Source organism: Diadema antillarum, unplaced genomic scaffold (assembly GCF_040938485.1).
Source record: "Diadema antillarum isolate AM-2024a unplaced genomic scaffold, OU_Dant_1.0 seq00000715_RagTag, whole genome shotgun sequence".
In the NCBI taxonomy this organism is placed as follows: Eukaryota; Metazoa; Echinodermata; class Echinoidea; order Diadematoida; family Diadematidae; genus Diadema; species Diadema antillarum.
Genome location: NW_027271619.1, coordinates 286751 through 292679, shown reverse-complemented (window position 1 = coordinate 292679; position 5929 = coordinate 286751). Strand labels below are relative to the sequence as shown.

At 40.5% G+C, this 5929-nt stretch overlaps 1 pseudogene; it reads left to right on the top strand.

Moving 5' to 3' along the window:
- LOC139737913 (uncharacterized) lies at positions 1–1005 on the top strand (annotated as a pseudogene).
- Positions 1006–5929: the final 4924 nt, after the last annotated feature.

Sequence of the window (5929 nt, the reverse complement as noted above, 5' to 3'; positions counted from 1 at the left end):
ATGGCTCTTCATAATTGGTTGAAAGAAGTTGAATATGTAAATATATCTCAATTGACGCTAATTAGCAATGGTATTTTTAGGAACGAGTACTTTTACGACAGTGCGCACTTAAACGTTTGGTCTGAGAAGTTCCAAGGCGAGATTGAGCTGGACGAAAGTTTTTTCGGAAGAAGGTGCAAATTTCACAGAAGAAATCCAAACCCTGGGCACAAGGTTTGGATATTCGGCATGGTTGAGAGATCAACAAACAGGCTCATCATCTACCCTGTAGATCGTCGGGGCAACTCTCACTGCTCTCATTGAGAGACATGTTGAACCAGGTAGTCGTATCTACAGTGATGGCTGGTCCGCCTACTCCAGCCTCAACGACCGCGGCTACGAACACTTCACTGTTGTGCACAAATATGCTTTCCAAAAGCAGTACAGAAATGTCCTAAGCGGTGAAGTGATCAAGGTGCATACGAACAGCATAGAGGGGGCATGGAAACATGCAAATGACCACTTCAAGCGGATCAATGGAACCAGTATGGCCAACTTCAAGGCACATCTCGCGGAGATTGTGTGGCCGAACCGATCTGCATCGAAGAACGTTTTCCACACGTTCTTTGAACTTGTGAAGAAGTGTTACCCCCTAGATCGTCCCCGTCAACTTTGCTGCCGTGATCCTCTCTTTGACTCGTGGTCAGCTGGGAAACCTGGAGTGGAAGGGGACATGAACGATTCTGTCATTCGTTGCAAAGAATCAGCAGAAATTCGAGAATCCGTCACCAGTTCCCGTCGACATTCCGACACCACCATCTCCACCAGCGGCGTCATCAACAACGATCCGCCCAAATCCCGAAAGCCGCCCACGCTATCAACTTCGAGCCAATCGATGATGCAGGTGATAAGCTGAAGCGCCGTGGTCCCCGTCACTCTCATGTCAAACAGAAAAACCTGTACACCAAGGAAAATTTCACTTCAAAGTTCGTGTGGTCATCTGATGACGACGACTTTGTGTCATAATTTGAATGCGCATCGCATTTGCATCTGTTCCGCTGATTGTTTCTTTGAATTCTTGATGTTTGAACTTCTATTTTTATGGATTATCATGAATCTCGGAATCTGCCCATTTCAAGATATGACAGGTAAGAATGAATTTGTTTTATCTATATTGTTTATGTGACATAATGTGAGGCTAAAAGATACATTGGAAATTGTTTTTATGAAATATGAGCTGTAGTCTAATGAGAGTATTCGAAAGATGCCCGATTGTAAAATACCCGAAATAGTTTTCTGTGGCAATTATCGTATTAAACGTAAGCGAAAATACCGGTATGAATTTGAGAGAAGGGGAACATGAAGTATGAGTATAATAAGACAGTTGAGATCGCTATCCTGGTTTAATGTGCTATGCAAACTTTCTTCAATACGCTAGGGAGGGGGGATCTAAAGTATGAGTATAATAAGAGAGTTGACTTGCCTTAGCTTTCGATGTTACTTTAATAGCTATCAAGGTTAAATGCGCAGAACGCGCTATGCAAGCTTTCTTCGCTCTGTGCTGCCAGGAGGGGGACCTAAAGTATGAGTACAGTTGAACCTCTCGTATCCGGACAAGTCGGGACCGGGGCTCATCCGGATAAGGGATTTGGCCGGATACGGGAGACTCAATGCTTTATACATGTACATACATACACATGTACTGATGTAGCCCATTGTAGGACCACATGTAGTAATGTGTATACTGCAACCCTTTCATTGTTACATTTGGGGATGTTTGGGGATGTTAAAATGTCTGAAGGTAAGCAATTTTGAAGGAAATTTGATGTAATGTATGGTAATCATGTTGGGAGTAATATGTAATTCATGTGTGTTTGTGTAGGAGTTCTCAAGGAGTTGGGAATCCCCCTTTCCTCCCGTAATTATTATTAAAAAAATCATGGCGAGATTGCGTCCGCATAATAGAGAGATCCGGATAAAGGGAGGCCGGATAAGAGAGGTTCAACTGTATAATAAGGGAGTTGACTTTAGCTATCTAGGTTAAATGCGCGGACGCGCCATACAAACTACCTTGGATCTGCCAACATACAGTAGTGTAATGAGTAATGATGGACGCAGTGACAAAAAAAAAAAAAATGTAGTTCCACAGATGAATATCACTAGCGGATGAATACATTTGTGATGTGGATGAGTGCCACTGTATATCGCCCGAAATGGTAAGAAATTGAGTATCTGAATATATGTTCAGTTCCTAAAGTTATTTTTTCTTCCTTTAGGTTTAAAGTTATTTTTTCTTTTTAGGTTTTCATGTGAATTATATTAAAAACACATGACACATTAAAACATTAAAAAAAAAAAAATATGTGTGATTTTGTTGTGTATTCAGCTTCATAGAGCTTTAGAATACTGATGTAATTAAGTATCATCGAATTATTTATAGAATTATTTTTTTTAATTATTATTGTTATTATAACTATCATCATTATCATTGTTGTTATTGTTATTATTATAATCAATTATTGTATTCATCTACTCGTTTTCAGACCGCAATGGACAGACACAGGGAAAAAATTAAGGACATCTGTAGACATCATGGTATCACATTGCCAAATAAGAGACACCAAGTGAAGTCAACATGGTCTACTGTTATTAAAAGGGCTCTTGACATCGATGTTTCTGTAGACATTGAGGAAGTTCATCCTCCTTCGGTTTGTGGGCTTTGCTCGAAGAATTTATCGAGATGGCGTGAAAAGCAACGCAAGAGGCAAACTACAAGTGTCAGCATTGTTGTTTCCGATTTTGAGCCTCACACACCGGACTGTAAATATTGTGTTTCACATGAGGAGGAAGATGGTGGCATTCTAGATGCAGTGAGGAATGTGCAGGATGTACTCCAAGGAAAGATGGTGTTTAATTATAGAGAAGGGAAGGTGATTATTATTGAGTTGGATGATGAAGGGATGTCAGAGAAATGCTGCATCATTAAATGTGACGGAAGTTGGAGGGTTCGCCACTATAGCAAGGTTGTAGATCTGGGAATTAATATTCTCAAAGATTTTCCACCCAATATGTCTCCATCGCAGATTCTAAAGTTTTTAGAAGCAATCACGAAATCATATGTCTGCCCAGGCAATGAAGACTTTGGTGATATTAGCCCAGAAGATGTTATGAACCGTCCAGTATACCATCATCCAAGTAAATATGACTCGCTAAATGTGTCATTGAGACACAACAGTTGCCCCATCCTCAAAGGTGATGTTGGACGGTGCCGTACCTGTACCATCTACAGGACGGATCTGAGCATTCTTCGCAAAAGGTTAAGGAAGGAAAAAGGAACAGCCAATATGTCAAGCTTCAAGCCACATGCTCACTTATCAAAAACAAAGATGCGTAATCGCTTGGAAAAAATGCGTAAGGAAAGGAAGGCCATGGAGGAGAATTTAGTGCGGCTATGCAAGTCCTGCACAAGATGATCCAAAATGAAGGGGAAATCATTGATAAGAAAGACCAACTGCTGCATATGCCGACACTGACAGACAGACAGACACGGCACAAGCGACTTTGCATCCCCTTTTATTGTATTTTTACTTTAGTTTAGTTCTAGATCTACAACTACAATCATTGAGTCTACCATTTTATTTTATTTGGGAGTTGGGGGCTTCTAAGTTGACTGTTACCGGTGAGCATGACAAGTCCTGATTAAAATTGGTTCTGCTACACTGTGTTGCTCCCGTCTTGGAGCTCCCAATGTCCGGCCACGACCGTAGCCAGCAAGGGCAACTCCATTCCATGAATAGAGCTCCACAGCATCGCAAGCCCAGGCCCAACCTAGCTATAAGAGCTCTGTATTGATGTTGAAAATCTGAAATTGTCAATACGGAGCTATAAACACTCCTATATAGATATCTTATATGGTCATGTTGTGGATTCACACACACAAAAAAATAAATTCCTTAAGTTAATATCTCGCATTTTTTTATAATATGATGGAAAAATAAAGGGGTTCCAAGTTTATATGTACATTTGGAATCCGGATTACCCCACTTTTTGAAAAATATCATTTGATCTGATATGGAAAAAAAAAAAAAGTTTTGGTGGCCAAAATTCTAGCTGGGTATAGCTCAAAACCTCAATGAGTTCCCCAGTCCCACATGTGTGAAATTGATGTGGTCTGGAGCTATACCCAGCAAGCATTTTGGCCACCAAAACCTTTTTTTTTTATCATATTAGATCAAATGATATTTTTTCATAGGGTGGGGTAATCAGGATTCCAAAAATGTATAAATAAACTTTGAACCCCCTTTTTTCCATCAATTTATAAAAAATATGAAATATTAAGGAATTCATTTTTTGGTGTGTGAATCAAACATGGCCATATATAGACCTAGGAGTAGCTCCGTATTGACAATGTCTGATTTCAACATCAATACGGAGCTCTAGCTAAGCTAGGCCCAGGCCTCGCCAATGGTCGACGTATAAATGTTTTAGACAGGAGGTACCTATCGAAATTTTATTAAATGTGTAATGCTATCACTCAGTAAGAACAATGAATTCCACGATACCTTTTTTAGTTTCTGAATTAAGTTCAACATCCCCTTCCAATAGAAATACGTCGTCTGTCTCATCGCATAACTCGCAAACCCAATCCGATTGTCCAGCACTCCCGTGCAGTCCAACACATTCGGAGTGGTAAATACCGATTGTACACGAAACATTAGAACAGGATATGAGATTAGATGTTTTCTGGATGGAACAAATACATATCACTTCTCTATCACCAAATTCTTCCAGTGAAGATGAAGTCATATTTGTTTTGTCCGCCAGGAAGCTTGTCGATGAGCTATCAACGAATATTGCACTGCAGTACAGCTATATCGCTTCGCGTCCACAATGCATTGCGAGAGCGTCGACTTCCGATGACGTATTTGTTCACAATGCATTGCAAGAGCGTTGACTTCTGATGACGTATTTTTCCGCAGGGCTTTTGAATTGCGGTCAGAGTGTCATTCCAGCAGATTAGATCAGGGTCAACCCCCCACTGTTTTACGACGGCGGCATCACAGCTAACTTCTAAAGGAAAGTGAGCGTTGTATTGCCTTCTGTTTGAAGCTCCTTGATTTCACAGTATTGATAGCACAGCAGACCCCACTGATGGTCAGCGGCTGGGAAGATTATCAATCACGGAACCCGCAGAGAGTTGAACGCCGAGGAAAGAGTAATCAAAGTCAGAGAGAAACCACACCTGTGCTTTTTTGGCATAAGGTAATATGCTGCATTGAGCTAGGCAAGCATCACACATGCCTTTACCTCTGTTCAAGCGTCTGTTTGGTGTGTACCTAGGGATTTTCAGTGGGAAATTAGGGCACAAGTTTTCAATATGATCACTGTGATCAGGTGAAGGTATCAGTTGAAGGTAACTCTCTTCCACCTCCCTGCTTATAGTATACAATATATCAAGTTCTTCTGGAACCCTGCGTTGTGAAATATTCATCATATTTTTTTTTTTTTCTCTCTCTTTTTTTTTTAAACAGAAGTATCCTCCCAGGAGAAGAAATCATGGCTGACTATAGTTTTCTGAGAGGAAAAGAGCCCTGGAAGGCAGAAAAAATGTATGTATTATATATACAAATATATAAGGAGGATCAGTAATGATCATCTTATCTGCAAGTGATAAACTATTAGCTGTGCCTTTACATTGCATCATCCTTTAATGCTGCCCTCATGTAGTCTTGCAAAATAAAGAAAGAGAAAAAAGCAAAGAAGGCTCCACTGATGTGTGCGACATCCTGATTCAATTCGAACTTGGTGATTGCGCACACTAAAAGTGCGATCACAAAACTGCCGAATCGAAGTGATTTGACTGTTCAGAGACTGTGCGTATAAGCTGTACAGTCAATAAACTGTTCAATCACTAGATTTACCACCGTGCATGTGACCACGTCCACTTTTC